Below are 16,301 nucleotides of genomic sequence, written 5' to 3' on the forward strand. Positions count from 1 at the left end.
TGATCTGCACTGTTCCATTTCCCAACTCTGCACGCAGCCCTGGTCTCTGGGGAGTTCCCTCTTTTGGGGAATTTGGCTGGTCTTGGCTAATAGCACAAACTGGGCCTTCTGTCTGGCGAGGTCGCTTCCCTGTAAAAGGATGAAGTCTTGTTCCTATTCTTTCTGGCAAAGAAATGGCCTAGCAGCAGAGAGTGGAGGACACAGTGGGTGCTGAATAAAATAGAACTTTAGTGTACAAGATAAGGAAATTATTTTAAATTTGGGCTAGCTCTAGGTAGTGATCCATCTGTCTCGAAGAGCAGTATCTCCTCTTGGTCTGTAACAGCAGAGCCCAGCCGAAAGCCTGCTGCAGTTAGCAGGAAAACCTCCATCAGTCCCTGTAAGATCTGGATCATGCCCTGTATTTACTGCGAAACTTGTTTTGCGTTGCCAGTATTGTCGTTAACTGATTCCAGAGGTGGATATAACATGAACTGATAAAACGAGTCATCCCAATGGCTTTCTTCACTTTGTTATCCTAATGGACTTTGTCCCTCTTACTGTTTCCAGAACACAGAGCAGTTGCCCCGGGTCCCACAGGTGCTGGCACATGCTGCTGATTCATAACCTGTTGCAGGAGCTGTGCCGTACATACTAGGAGGGGCCATATATAGCCTGTTTTAAAGGCTGAATGCTGCCCGTTTCCTCCCATTCTCTTATCTTTTCCTGGAAGACCTTCAGCAATCAGGAACTGACTTATCTGCAGTACTGAAAGATCCCACCCTGCTAGCTTGACCACAGTGCTTCCAAACGTTCCTGGGCTGGAAGCACGAGGCAGCTGCCTGCGTGAGACGTACCTAGTGAAGCTTTTTCTCTTGCGGTGACCTTGTGCAGTAACCTCACTTTGCTAGCGAAGGGACGGAGAAGGAGCAGGACTGAACTTGTTCTCGTTGAGAAGGGGCCCTCTTGTCACTAAGGGGTGGGGCAAGGGCAAGGAGAGGCGCGGGCTGAGGCAGGATCCAGCCCCAAAAGCGCACCTCTCGGCATAGCTGCCCCTGTGCCTGGCCATGGAGCCCCTGCCGTCCTCTGGGGAGTGGTGCTTTCTGTCTTGTAGCTTAAAGCCTTGTGGACTAAGTGAGCTTTTTTAATAATGCTCCGTTCCCTTTCTTCTTTGAGCCTGTTTCTGTGTGTGACTCATATTTTAGGCACAAGATGTGAAGCACTCCCCTCAACCTTGCAGCACCTATATTTATCCACTGTCTTTCCTCTCTTGGGATAAGGCAACTACTCTGAACATTTGTTTATTGCACAAATTTCTCTGGGAATATCCCATGCAGGAAAAGTGCTCTGAGTCACCTACTGTCCATCACTGTTACAAAGAATTTCCATGGTTCCTCCCAGTGCCCTTTACTTCTGATAGGAAAGAGGAAGTTTTTCTCCGGAGGAGAAGGATTCCTGACTAAAAGGAATAGCTAGAAGTAATAAATTCCTGCTCAATTCTTACTGCTGGCTGGCTGTGGTTCACAGCTGTGTTTAACTGCAGTAACACCTTCCAGAGATGGGGAATCTGAAAGTTAGAAGAGGTTAAAAGAGGTTAAAAGAACCAGGGCTGCTGGTGTGGAGTCTCGAGTCACACCAGCAGTGCTGCCAGTGAAACTGCTTGTGTTTGCAAGAAAGAACGTCTGGGAAGGGAAAAGCACCTGTAATCTGAACACAGATGTGGCTTTCTGGCTTTCCAGCCAATGTGGCCATGAAGGAATGCAGACATTATCCCCGGCTGAATGGATCAAAGCCACTACTTGAGTTAGGGGAGCTTCTGTCAATGATTCCTCTGCATCATGCTCCAGTTGCAAGTTAGTAAGCAGTGGCGCCAACTAAGAACTGGCATCTTTGGTTGGAGCACATCAGCAATGCTAACGTTTACTATCTGCAGCAGCAGGATTTGGGAAGTTGCTGCAGAAGGAAGAGCAGGATTCAGTCTGCTAATGTGGTCTGAATGCGCACCTCCCACACTGTGTACAGAGCACATGAAAGACAAAGATGTGAAATACAGCTGACACACAAACATGGGCCAGCCTCTGTATTACCTTCATCAGCACTGTCATATTGCAACGGCAAGAACTACTGTGGGGTTTTTTCATGTACAACCTTAAGCATGTTTTCTTTGTGTGCAAGCAGAGCACAGGCAATAAAGAAATGCTGTCTTTCAAATGATTGTGTTCAGAGATGATTTTTTCAGGCACTGCAGGAGATTCAGCCTCTTTTGTTCAGTCTCTGGTTGTAGTGTGACCTCTCCTTCTTGCTGCTCAGGAGTGCTGAGAAGCCTGTCCCCCATGGTGGTACAAATGGGAGATTTATAAGCAGAGAGTCAGTTGATCAGAAACCCATGTTTTGGGGGCAGCACGGGAGGAATTCCATCTCCAGTCTTGTTTTTTTCTTCTCTAAAGCAGCCAGAGTCTGGCCAATCAGGGAAGGCAGAGCAGGGAGGAGAAAATGGGTAGAGGATTCCCCAGTGTCTGGGTGCATTGTAGTGCTTTCAGAGAGGGCATGTTGTCCCCTTGTGTCTATATTTGTAGAACTGAACATTTATTTTAATAATGTCCCAATTCACCAGAGTTAGGAATTTGGTTGTTTTTAATCCTTATGCCCTGGCATGGCTCCAACTGGTGTGTTTGTGTTTGTGCATTACAGAGCTAACCTTTCTGCAACTTTGACGGAAGAAATTATTACTTATTTACCCTGCTATAAATTGACAGCACAGGAAATGGTTCACCGTAACGTCTTTTTTGAGCAAAAACAGGGTGGCCTTTTGTTTCAACCATGACAAAGTGGCACACAGTTTGAGCATGTTGTGCTTGGACGACAGTAAGCACCAGGATAGGTTTTATTACTGGATGGTCTTTCATTGTCTTTTTGTACTATATTTCAGTTTCTCATGGGAAGACCTCGTAGCTTACAGTCTAGAGGGGCATGTTGTTAGTTTTTAAACCTTTCTGATACCAGACCCAAACTAGACCAGACTGTCCACAAAATTCCTAATTTTACACCACCACCACCTCTGTTTTTGTCAGAATCTCCTGCCTCTAAGTGGAAGCCCTGGGAGCAGCCACCCTCTGCAAGCAACTGCTAGAAACTGGGGCATAAATTAAGTAATGGGGATATTCTGAGGTGGCATGAGACAAAGCAGGACGCAAAATAGATGCTGCCTTAGGGCTTATTCCTGCACCTTATTGGCTGCAGTCGCTTAGTGGACAGGTGACTCCTTATGCATAATCTATAAGGCATTTTGGAATTGTATCACAAGAAAATACTTTTCTCACAGCCCAGGAAGCCTATCCTGGCAGGTGCAACAGTGCAGCTGTGTATGCAATCAGGTCTAGGGGCAAAGGCGAAAAAACCCAGCTGCTCTGATAAGCAGTTACAGTCCCACAAAGCTCTGCACATAGGCAAAGGGACACCACTCTGCCTCGTGTTTCACTGCTCTCTTTCGTGTTAATACACTAAGGATAAGCGTAACAGGATTAGCCCGACAGCATCTCTTTGAAAAGCCAAAACAGGGCTGAAGAGAGAGCATTAAGCCACAGTGATAAGTTTAAAGCTTTCTCACAGGACAAATGCAGGAATTGCAAAGGTTTGGGATGTTGGTTTTCTTCTACTTTCTTTATTCCAGCAGCCTGAACTCCAAGGGACAGTTTCCATTTACACACATTTCCTCAGTTCCTGCTGTGGGGATCATGCAGTCTCTTAAGTGTTATTTTCTGTCCTGTCACCTTTTGGTCTCTTTTCACGCTCTTTTTACTTGTTAATTGCTCCATATATACACTGACCAACTACTTCAGCTCCTAGAATAAACGTATCTCATAGCTCATGCTATACACCTTTAAATGCTCTATTTGGAAATCTCCTGCTCAGTGCCAATGGATCCGCAGTCCTGCAGTTCAGACATTTGTTAGATGTTTGAGTCACCGTCAGCCTGCTCCTTACTTTTCTGGCTGTTGATGAGTCACATGGAAATTCGATTGGCATAGCTACAATAATCTAGCTCCAGACTCTTCGGGCCTGCGAGGCATGCTTGATATGCATATCAAGCCAAGCGGTAAATATATATGACTTCAGTCATAAGCTGAGGATTGGGATGCAGAGAGTCCTGTGGTGTATCTCATCTCTGCCTGCAGGCTTTCCCAGGCACACGGCTGCCGTGCAGGCTGTGGTTGTGCCTAATCATGCCCATTTGCTGACCCGACTCTGCCAGGGTGGGAGGTTATGCTCTTTCCTGTTTGTCCATGAAATCTAGGGACACGGCAAGAAGGCAGCAGCCCAGCATGGCTACCCAGGACTCCGTCAAGGAGGGCTGGGGCCTGAAGTCGGGGCCAGTGCCACTGTTATTGCCTCCTGGCTCTGCCACGTGCTCCCTGCAGAAACCTCTGGATGTGTTAGCTGGTCCCTAAGCCTCCATTTAACCACTTTGCTCTCCAAAGGCTCCAAGGTAAAGCTTCGGTGGGATCCCCGCGGGCTGAAGAGAGAGGAGATGGTTTACTCATTGTAAAGGACGAAGTGATTTCTGAGTTGGGAACATGGGCAGGAGAGGTTAAGTGCCACAGCTGAGGCAAACGCCCAGGAGGTCCTTAACTGGCTTTTTCCCTCCCTCCTTCCCTCCCTGCTCAGGTCTCCTCTCTTCCCACTCATCCCTAAAAAGCCGTGTGGGCGATTGGGGGTCTTTCTTCCACGACCAGCCCCTGTGAGGGGCCGCTGCTAAGCACAGGGGTGTCTGGGCTGAGGTTGAAATGAGGGAACGGAAAGATGAGGAATGTGCCAGTCAGGGCCTGATCTTGATTTACAGGATGTTTCATGGAAAACTCGTTAACAAGCAGGTCTGACAGCTTAAAAAAAAAACCCAAAAGCTCTATCTGGAGTTTGCTGTAACGTGTTGCCTGCAGCAATGGAAACGGCAGCGTGAGCCCCAGGCGGGAGAGCCGCGGGTCACCGCTACGAGCGGCCGCAGCCATCACCGACCGCGCAACCCGCCGCACTTCGGGGCCTTTTCCTTTGCAGGCAACGAACTAACGCACCGGAGCACGCCGGCCCGGGCGCCGCAGGGAGCCCCTCCGCCGAGGCACCGCCCCGCGGGGCGTTCCGGGCGTGCTAGGCGCCGCCCTCCCGCCCTCGGTCCTTTCCCTCCCTCACAGCGCGGCGGGTCCGGGCGTGAGGCGGCGTGGAACGCTGCGGAGGGGTGAGGTGGGAGCCCCCGAAATGGCGGCCGCCCGGGAAGGGAAGGGAAGGGGGGCGGGGGGCGCGGGGTGTGTCCGCTGCTGCCGGCGGGACGCGAGCGCAGCCGCCGGGGCTCCGGCGCGGCGGGAGAAGTGGCGGGGGGCGGTGCGGGAGGCCGGGACGGCGGCGGTGCGGCGCGCCGCGCGGCAGCCCCTGGGAGCGCGGGGCAGAGCGCTGCCCGCGGGCCCCGCTGATGGCCGCGGGGCTCTGGCGCGCTCCGTGCCCGCCCTGGGCCGCAGGGTGGTCGGCCCGCACCTGGCCACGGCAGGCCAGCTCCGTTGCAGCGCTGCCCCGTCAGCGCCCGGCGGCACTGTGCAACTCCGCAGGGGCTTGGCTTGTGCTTTCCTTTTTCCCCCCCTTGAGTTGTTTTAACCTGTTGCGAGGGGGACGGTGCCAGACGCTGTGCACGGTCCGTGCGGTAGGAAAGGTGTTCCGAATGTTGCCCTGATCTATCTCGTGGAACGGCATTTCTCTCTCTCTGCCTTTTGCTCAGCTGAGTCTCTCTGTTGTACCAGTAAGGGCTTGTAGGGCTTATGTTGGGCTTCTAGGACCCTTGGAGGCGGAGGAGGAGGGGGAGGGTGAGCCCTTGTTTACTGCAAATCCAGATGATGTTCCATTTCTTTAATTTTCGTGAAACCGAATCAGACGGGAAGTTGGTGGCAATGGGTTATTGTTGCACCGCGGTGTTGCTTGCCATAAGGAGTCTTTCCTAGAGTAGCCTTTGTTGTGTGTCATCTCCTGAAGAATGTAAACTGCTTTAAATTAAAAAAAAATCCCTGACTCTTCCCGAGGGCTTCTGTAATCAACATGCTGCAGTATCCTGTTGAATTTTAGCAATGACATATCTTTATTTCAGGTTACTCTATAGCATCTCTTAAATGATGCTGCTTCATTTCCTTCGTCCCCTTACTGCGCTTCCTGACTTGCTCTGAGAGTTCACATATTGTCTCCCAGAACAATGGTTAATTAAAGTGGCATCACCCGTCAGAGGTATTACTCAGTGGTGGCCATTTTGTTGAAACAATTTTGAAAGAAGTCCCTTTTGCCAAAATACATTTCCTTTGCCAGCTGCAAGGCCGTTGCCTAGGTTCTTGGGGAAGCTTTTGGAGTGATGGGATATCTACCGCCTGGTGTTGTTGAAGATGCAGTGTGTCATCAGTCAGACAAAGGTCCATCCCAGTTCTCCTGGATGACTCTCACAGCTACCAAAGATGACTGCCATGTTATGGAGAGAGCAGAGCATCTATCTCTTCTGAGCTGTCGCTGAGTTTAACGGAAACCAGAAAAGTTGATGGAAAAGTTTCAGTGTATTTTGCTTCTGTGAAGGAGTTTATGTGCCTGGGACAAACAATCTCACATCTGCAAATTGTTGAAAGCTGGGCAGTGCTTGGGGCAGCATCACTTATGCTTTACATGAGGCATCTGGTCACAGGTCCCTGTCAAAGGCCTAACACTGTCTTGCATAGGTGGGTCTTGGCTCTGCTTTGCTACAGCTGCTCTTAGGTGCCACTAGTTTGAGTCAGATGTCCTTGCTGAAAGCTTGGTTTGCGAGTCGGCGGAGTTGGCAGCTTTTGAGCTCCTTCATGTAACTGTCCTGAGATCATATCCTTACTCTGTAGTTTCCTGATGATGTCTTTGAATTTGACCTGGATGTCTTTCTGTCTGTATGTTGTATTTCGGCAAAAAGCATGTTTTATTCCAAGCTGTCACATATATTGATTGGCCTGTGGCTTTTTTTAAATAATGCCTTACCTTCTTGGTGGAGTCCTTCTGCGATGGAGGAGAAGGACTCCTCCAGTTGCCTGGTAGAAGTCCTGGCAGTCCCTGCTGTATGTTGACTCCAGTAAACAATAAGAACATTGCTTTTCCACGTGCTAGAGATAACATCCCATATATGACATCTGATTTTGCTCTGGAGTCTGAGGTGGTTAATCTGTCCTGTGGTATGTTTGTGGGAGCTTAACAGTCAAGTTTTCTTTATGCTGTCTCAAGGCAGGTGTGTTAAAGGAAGGTTTGTTCTTAGTGTGGAGAGCAGAGCACTAAGTAAGAGGAACTTAGCCCTGTTGGGGCTGTGGCTCTCCTTCTCTTGGCTCTAATACGAAAGCCACCTTCTGCGTTATCAGGGAATACCAACCCAAGAAGATTTTTCTCCAATGCTTTAGCTTCCCAGCCCCCTTGTGCAGAAGGGAAGTCTTACTTATGTCAGTTTGGCTATGGGCAGGACACTGAGACTTCAAGTACAGTAAGGCACACACAAATCTTGACTCTGCAAAGTCAAGATTTTCAGTGCAGCCTCTGAAAGTTTGTGTTGATGTGTGTGAGAGATTCTTCAGCAAGGGCGTGGAAGAAATCTGCTTGTATTCCCGTGTCAAGCAAAAATGCTAGGTGGGTGTGGCTGATGGAGCACTAGCTATCCCCTTTAGGAAGTTTCCAGCAGGCATATTATATTATTCCTAGCAAAAAAAAGTTGTAGCACAACTCTAGCTGTTCCCATTGCAAATACACAGACCAGGCAACAATTCCCTTGCTCTTGAAACAGCCCTGAAGGAGCTGATTGGCGAGCTGTGTCTCCTCTAGTTGGGTCATTCCCCAGGTAAATTCACTCCTTGCTTCTACAAAGTTCTACTTCTGCTCTAAGGAGTGCGTTGGGCTACTTGTTATGCATAGGAGGAAAACATGTTTTTATACGTATTTGTACATGTAACGTCTCTGTCACCATCTATGCCTGTATGTGGCAAGCTATCCTGTCTGATGTTTCCACGTGATTTGGTCACTTAGAAAGCAATTGTGCTGTCCCTCTGTTTTTCTTGTGCCTTCTGTTTAAGACAGAAGCTTAGAAAGATAAAAGGTGGATGGACTGTGTCTGAAAAGCAAAAAGGGGGAGCTTTACTTTTTCATGTCCCAGTCTGCTACTGCTATCCTCAGTGGCCTTGTCAGTCTTGCTCTTGAAACCTCCTGACAAGATGCTCTACTGCTCCCCACGTCTACCCTCTTTCTGCTTCTGGGCTTGACACTGGGTTATCTCCAGCTCTCCCTGAGCATATGCACCAAGAGCTGAGGTCATGGAAAGGGTGAGTCTTGGAAATTACAGTTCATTTCAACTTCCCTGGCTGCGAGGAACAGAAACTTTAGTTGTCCTGGTTGTTTAAAAACCTTCAAAATCCTGAAGGTGAAGACCAAGTCTCCCTCCGTCTCACTTGCTTATCCTTCAGTTCAGACTTCTGCTCCATGATCTTGCCGGGCACAGAGGTGAGACTGACTGGCCTGTAGTTCCCTGGGTCTTCTTTTTTCCCATAAGAATCTAAGATGCTGAAGATGATTTTGCCACAGCAAAGCCAAAATGAGATGAACAGTGTCACTGTTTGTAAAATTGCCCCATTTTCCCATTCTCTTTTTCACGTGCACTTTGGCAGAACTTTCCCCCAGGATGGTGACACTCTTCCCAATCTGTGAGAAAGGTGCTTTTCCCTGCCACTGCATGCCTGGAGCCAGGGTATGGAGTGAGAAATGAGGAACGGCAGGGCTACAGGATGGAGATGAGGTGTTTTGTCAGTTCTGCAGAGAGCACCTCTTACCATCTCTGCCCGTGGCACGGAAAACGTTTGCTGCCAGGCCCTCTTGGCAAAGACCAGCACTGTAATAGCAGCACTGCCAATGGGCATCTCTCTTGCCAGTGCTTTGCTCTGTCCCGCCTGCCAGACTCCTCTGCTTATGATCTCAACAGCCTGGCATCCGGGGGAATGAATTCAATCAGTCCTATTAGTCCTGGGTCCTGGCTGCTGCACGGGAATAAAACTCTCGGCAGTGTGAGCAGGAGTATAATTACTATTTTGCACTCCTGATTGCATGGCAGAATAAGAGGTGTGTTTTAGGGTCTGGGACACATTCTGGTTTGGCTGTCTCAGTCCATGTTTCTAACCTTAGTTCTTCTTGCTGGTCAGGTTCTTACAGCTCTCCAGTCTGAGCTGGAAAAGTGCTGTACAGCTTGGTAGGTGCGTTTCAGGCAGTAGTGAAGTGAGCTTGACACAAAACTGAAAGTGTAACTGTCTTCTTAGAAGGATGTAAGCACAGATAGCTGCCATGACACATGCCAGCTGGGGTCTTCAGGAAGCTATTGATATCAATATATATATATATTTGTGTGTTATACAAATATATATTATGTGTATTTCATGCATAGCTTTGATGCCATCATTGCTGGACATTAGTGGAGGCAGGATACTGGTTTAGTGGGATAAGGAAGGACATCAGGAATTATGTTCTGTGGAGGTTAACAGAGGGGCCCTTGACAGCTGTTTGAATTCATTTGGGTGTTGACCCACAGCCGCTGTCGGCAGGGTACAGCCAGCCAAATGCAGTTTTAGTTGTGCAGGGAGTTGGCCGGTATGTATTGCCTGCATCCATGTAGGCTGCCATGGAGTTGCTTTTCCTACCTGCTGAGTGTGTGTGTGTAAGAGGTGAGTGCATCCGAGTGGGGGAGTGTGGAGGATGTGGGATGTGGCATGGTCTCTTCAGAGAGGTGGAAATGAGATGTGTGGGAAGCGCTAGCGAGGATGTCGCTCATACCTACGTGTTGTTCCTGGCAGTGGTAATGAGGCTTTGTAAGGAAAAACCAAGCTGGAATTAGATGACACAGAACATTTGGCATTGCCTGCTGTTTCTTATCTGTTGCTGGTACCAGATCTGAATGCAAAAGGAGCAAAGTTCACTTTTCCAGCCCAGGTTCTCTTTCCTTTTAAAGGAAGGAAAACAGAGCAGCAGGGAGCTGGTTTTAAACAGAGCAGTGGGGATCTGGGGCAACGGAAGGAGTTGTGAGGTGAGTTGTGAGGCTCTAAGTGCCCATGCTTCGGTGGAGCTTGTCCCTGCAGCTGCAGAGTGGAAGATGCATGCTCCTAAGAAGCTGTGGAGTTGGGCTGAAATCTGCAGCATGTTTCCCAGTTGTCTTTGCCACTGTAGGAGAGGGACAGGTTGAGAGGAGCAAACACCACCTGAAGACACTGTGGGAGAAAGATCTGGCTGCGCTGTGCAAATGGGTAAAGTGAAAGTTTGTCTGATACCTTGTCCTGCAACGCTTCTGCCCCTATGGAAGAGAAGTAGACAGCACAAGGACTAAGCAGATAATTACTATTTCACATTCCTGGTGCTGCATGGCAGAAAAAGAGGTGTGTTTTGAGAGCAGGGCCATGTTTGGGTGTGACCAACTTTGTCCATGTTTCTAACTTCAGTTCTTCTTGCTGGTCCGGTGATGAAGGCTCTTCAGTCCAAGCTGGAAAAGTGCTGTACAGCTCAGTAGGTGCATTTCAGACAGTAGTGAAGTGAGCTTGACGTGGGTCTGAAAGTGTAGGTTGCTCCTATAGAAGGATGTAAGCATGATTAGCTGCTAGTGGGAGCAGGATACTGGTCTAGTGGGAGAAGGAGGGGCAGTCAGGAATTATGCTCTGTGAAGGTTAATGGGGGGATCCTTGGCAGCTCTTTCAGTACAAGCGTATGACTTACGGCGTAGTGGGAATCTGAACAACAGATTATTTGCTGCTTCACTACTGAAATCCAGTTAAAACTGGGACCAAGAGTGGTTTAAGGTAGGAATTTCTGGGGGAGAGGTTTCTGTTTTGTGTGAAGTGGATCATGTTTTGAGCCTCGCTGACCTGTTATCTGCCAGAGCAACAGCTGCGGTGCCTGCGTGGTTGTGTTTTCAGGAAGTGCTCTGATCCTCAGTGATCACCACACTGCAGCAATAAAGGAAATAAGGGCAAAGGACAATTTTGATCGAATTTATACTTTAACACAACCAGCTGGCAGATGCCAGCCATGTTGGCATTTTTTGCATGCCAGCCAGTGAGCAGGACTTCTGGAGTGCTGGACGAAGCACATGTGAGTCATGGCTTGTGAATGTCAGTATTTCTTCCTAGCTTCAGTGGAATGCAGAAGGGAGGAATTCATGTCCCATATCTGTGATACGGGGATAGGTATAGGAGTAGGCATAAGACTACATAAGACTATATTAGCTGTTATTTCTATGGATAGGTATAAGAATAGGCATAAGACTCTGGGAAATACATAGCTCTGTGAAATAGCTCTGTGAATTGCTAGAAGTTATCAAATACTAATCCCTGCTTTGAAACACTAACTACCCGAAAAGAAGGCTGGTAAGAGAGACAAAATAAATGATGGCAAGGTTGTAACTCATGACCCATAGGGAGAAAAACAGACAAAGAGGAGAGATAAGGACTAACGAGAACTAACATTTGTCTTCAAGCAATAACAAGTAGGAGACAACCAGATGTCCACTCAAGGCCAGGGAAACGGTTTGGCTCTACAGGCCCAGCCAAAACAAGAGTTTTAGAGTTTTAGGGAAGAAGTGAAAACACACAGCGAGGAAGACCTACGGCCTTCATCCCAAAGACCCCTGCCCACAACCACCAGGAGGCGTGTCAAGGAGGAGCTTGAGGCGGATCCTGAGGCGGGGGCTATGGAAATGATCTCCAGGGAGAGACTGACCTTTTGGGGGAGGGGGTGACGAGTATGTCTGTATAAATACAAGAAAAACTGCTACGGCGGGTGTGCACGTTTGTGGTGGAGCGATCCCCCGTGCACCCAGCGCTGCAATAAACATACCTACTTTACAACTTTCCAAGTTGTGGAGTCTGTTTCCGCACATCATCTGTCCCCTACATTGCCCTGGAAACAGAGGTGATTTGTTCTTTTTCTCTGTGGTCGCTGTAAGCAGAGCTCCTGGGGAGGTGATGGGGTGCTGCGTGTGCAGTCACAGCGGTGTACGGTGAGCAGAGAAGCCGGGCAGACACGTGTATGGCAGACACTGCCTCGGAGCAGCCTGCTCTGGAGCAAAAAGGGGTCTCAGGTGTGTGTGTTGAGTGCCGTGCACCATGTATGTGTATATGGGAAAGTGTTGGGCTTCGTGCTTGCGCGTTCGCCTGTTGTAGCATAGAAAGGTGAGTCCGGTCCTGTCTGGACGCCCAGCTTGCTGAGGAGTGGAGCTGGCAGCGAGCTGGAAGCTGTGGTTAGCTGCAGGTCCTCCTTTGCTATGTGAAGTAGCCCTCTTCCATCTTTGTGGGAGACTTGGCTTAGGTGAGAGGTCTGCCAGAGGTAAGATGAGAGATTTAATGTGATCTCCAAGTTACCTTGTCTGCTTGGAGGGTTTTTGCAAGGACAAATTTTACGCTGTCGGGAGGACCTCTTTCTATATTTGAGGAGGAGGAACTGTCAGGCTGGTTGCTACACCTTTGAGTCCCAGTTTGCTGGCTTTTCCCCTCCTCCTGAGTGGGGCAAGAGTACAAGTGTCCTGCCGAGCTCCTGTGCTGTGTGTGGGGAATGAGGCTGTGCTCAGCCTCGGAGATGGGCTCTGGAGAGCCTGACAAAAGCCTGCTCTGTCCATTGTGCCCTCCCCACTGCTTACCTCCAGTGTGTGTAATGTATCTCCAGGCAGGAAAAAAGGAAATTTAAACCACTGTGCTTAACCAGGAAAAAATCCTAGTTGCCGACTTCCCTGGACTCTTTGGCCTCAGAGTTGGTCAGGCACTGGGAAAGTGTGGATCCTGACTCCCAAATGTGTGTCAAGAGTCCTGGAAGGAGGGAAAAGCAGACACAGTTGCAGAGGAAAAAAACTCTGCCTTCACTGGTGTCACAAGCTTTACCTTGGCTTCGTCTGTCTCCATGTGGAAGACTCCTGTGTAGAAAAAAAGGGTTTTATTGTTTGCTCCTTCACAAGGAATTTTAACAAGTTTTTAGGGAAAAAAGAAGGGAGAGGAAGCCACCTTATATGAGAGCAGTAACGGTATTCAAATTAAATGATTGTAGTTGTATCGATGCAGTTCTTCTTATCATCAGTTTATTTACAGGTGTGTAAGTGGGAAGCTGCTTTCCCTGTGTACAAAGAGCATAACTGCTGCAGATCAGCAGAATCCTCCGGATTTTTGACATTGAGAACCATGTCTGGCCAGCCCAGGTCCTGTCTCCCTGCATCATCCTGACCAAATAGTCTTTTTTGGTTTCCTGTGCACATGGTAGTGGCTACCAAATCAGATGCTGCTGCTGTATGTGCATGTATTGCTGCGGTGAGGAGTTTTCTGAGTGACAGGAAGGTGGTCCTGATGCCAGAGTGGTCAGTGCCGAAACACTGTTTCGTCTGAGGTGGGTAGCAGGAGGATTATTTTCTGTGCCAAAATTGCCCTGGTTACTTCCAGCATGAATTTGAGAGTTTTATCTAAACTCTTCAAAAGTTAGAAGAGACTTTTGTTTTCTGGGTTCCTCTATCCCTTGGTATCCTAGAGGGCTGTAATTTTCACATTTCGTACTGACAGAAACTTGGGTCAAAGTGAAGGTAGTTACTCAGTTTCTTCAGAAACTTAGCTGTGTTGTTCCTAGATTTTCTCTGAGTATTTTTTGCTTTTAATGTAAAAGAACTCACTGAGCATCTTAACCCAAAAGTGAACCACGCTGTGGACTGCTTTTTGCCTGCTGCTCACTAATGGCATGGACTGCATTTAAAGTCAGATAATGAGTCTACCCAATGCTGGATGTTTGCCGTGTTCCTGTCTCTTACATACAGAAGAAAGTGCTCTGCTGCTTTCTGCTGAGCTCAAAAAAGTAGTCTGAATACTGAGTATGTGCCAGTAATGTTTGGAGAGGCTCCCAAGGGAGCAAAGCATATGGTTTCTTCCGTCTCCTGAAGTCTTCTTGAGTCTTCTTGCTATTTGAAAGTTAATCTAGGGTGTCCTAGGGTTGTAGAACAAACTACTTCTGGTGCTTAAAATTTTGACCTTTAAAACAGCAGGAGATCAGATGAGATGATATGGTCTGTCTTTGACTTGAAAATCGACCTCCACGGTGTGGGGAGAGGGAAGAAAAAGGATTAAGTTTCCAACTCCTTTTAGGCTTTCCTTCAATGACGCTTGTTCGTATAGTGCTAGGGTAACCTGAGGGTGGGTTGGTGGAGAAATCCCCTGCAGGATTTCTTGGCTTCATTTGACATCCAGCTGGTTTGTGCTGGCATCTGTTAGAGGAACTCTTTTCCAGTTACTCATTCCTGCCAGCTCTAACTGAAGTGGATGATATGCTGAGACTGCATTGCCAAAGGTTCTGTACTGGTTCTAGCTCTGTACTTTTCATGGAGAGCTGCCCTTTGCTCTGCGTTTGTTTGAAGCAGCCGAGAGGACCTGAGCAAGCCCAGCTCCCGCGGCCTCCGAGGGCAGGTCTGTACGCAGACCGGTGGAGGGGGGTGTTTCAGGGAGGTGGTTGATGGCTTGGGGCTGGGGGATTTCTGTAGAGCTTGTTAGCATGTGCTCTGAGGTCAGGGACTTCTGTTTCTCTTTTCCCCTGCCCCCAGCCTTGGCGAAGGGCCAGCAAGTAATTGCCTTGAGGACAGCCCATGCCTCCCAGTTATTTATTCACATGCTGGTGCCTCTCTGTCAAGTTTGCAGGCTCCTCTAAAAACAGCTGCGTAAATGGTTTTGGTGGAGTCATTAAAACCCACTACACAAGAGTGGGAGCGGAAGGGGGTGGAATGTTTTATTTTTGGCTGGGGGTTGTTTAATTTTTACTGGAAGAATGGCCCTTTTCAAGGCAGCCTCAAGCAGCATGGATTGAGCATTGTTTCCAGCGTTGCTCCTATAGCAACAGGAGAGAGACAGCTCCTACGGACTGGACTTACAGCTTCGGGAAATGAAATGTCATTTAATTTGCCCTTGACTGTGCTTGATATTTGATCTGACTCTAGTAAAAGTGTTTTTAGCTCTGGAGAGGAATGTAACTCTGCAAAGCATTTGATAATCAGTCCAAAACACCCCTGGAGACACAGACATCAGGGATATATAAGGACTGATGGTCAGAAGAGACTTCTTGGCTATTCCTGGTGCTGCTGTTAGTGGAGTGGCTAATACCACGTGCCGGAGTGTTCCCGCATGAGTTGGCAGTCCTGAATAGGAAGGAAAGCTCCTGAAGATGTCACCGATATCTCTAGCTGCCATGCTTAGGTGAGAGCTGCTGTCACCCCGATCTGTGGCTGCATGATATTCTCTTCTTTTGACATGGTGGGCATTGCAGAGTGCATTGCCCCATTCCTAAGACCACAGGTACCAGCTCTGTTGCTGACATACTGAGAGATTTTCTCTGGCATGGCTGGCACCAGTCCTGAGCTAATCAGCAACATGGCTGAAGTGGTAAGACTGTTAACGTAGTTTCCACCTCAGATCCCTTATCAGCTGCTTTTAAAATGTGATCTTTGTGGAGCTGAAACTGAGGCGGGCTGCCTGGGCGAGATCTGTGGACTGACTCCAGAGACTTTTGCTTTGCTTGTTTACCCTGCAGAAAGTGTGAACAGGAACAGCCTACTCAAACCAAGTTTTGTACAAAAGCTGAAGTTGGTGCCAGCTTTTTTGTGTACCTCTTGCTTTCTTCTGTGCTGTCTGCAGCCAGGCGTCTCAGATGCAGGCAGGGCAGTGCTGTCAAGTAGCTTGAAAACTTTGCTTTTTCCAGCTTTGTGTTCTGCAATGGTCTTCAGAGGACAGAACAGCTCGGTGGATGGAGGATGGATGTTGAGGTGCAAGGAGAGCAAATCCACCCCTTCTTTCTGCTGGGAGAGTCACTTGATCTCTCTGTGCTCCTGTTAAAACATGCTACCTTTTTTGCTTTGTTAGGATGCTTTGAGGAGGCAAAGAACCTTTCAGGCAGTGAGATTATAGAACATTGTGTCTTTGAGAGGCTAGAAATGTACCCTGTGGTGACACACCAGCTGCCTAACGACGTATTTTTGACAGTGGGTTTTAAAGTCTCATGATTTGTTTGTGAGCTTGGTGAGGTGAAGATGATGGCCTGCCATGGGGTATGCACCTGGTACCAGCTTTAGCTTGTCACCTTTTCGCTGCGGAGATGGGTAGGGGATGAAACTGAAAGTGCCTCAGCAATGAGACTGCAGTCAAATTTTGGGTGACTGCACTAGCTACAACACAGCACGTGTTGTTAGGTTAGTCTTTGCCCTGAGCTCAAACCACCGTGTAAAAACCCAGCTATTTGTAGAGATGAACAAATGGTTCTCATGG

At 48.4% G+C, this 16,301-nt stretch overlaps 1 protein-coding gene across 3 annotated transcripts in view; it reads left to right on the top strand.

The window, feature by feature from the left end:
* The first annotated feature begins 5,175 nt into the window (after window positions 1-5,175).
* CD151 (CD151 molecule (Raph blood group)) overlaps window positions 5,176-16,301 on the top strand; it is a 39,553-nt gene continuing 28,427 nt past the window's right edge. For 2 of the 3 annotated variants that reach the window (XM_086613063.1, XM_086613061.1), the window contains exon 1: window positions 5,176-5,214. The gene's annotated coding sequence lies outside the window, so the exon portion shown is untranslated. The remainder of the gene's footprint in view (window positions 5,215-16,301) is intronic. The other variant, XM_086613062.1, reaches the window with a different exon arrangement.

The sequence above is a fragment of the Tauraco erythrolophus genome, chromosome 6 (genome assembly GCF_009769465.1).
Source record: "Tauraco erythrolophus isolate bTauEry1 chromosome 6, bTauEry1.pri, whole genome shotgun sequence".
Taxonomy (NCBI): Eukaryota; Metazoa; Chordata; class Aves; order Musophagiformes; family Musophagidae; genus Tauraco; species Tauraco erythrolophus.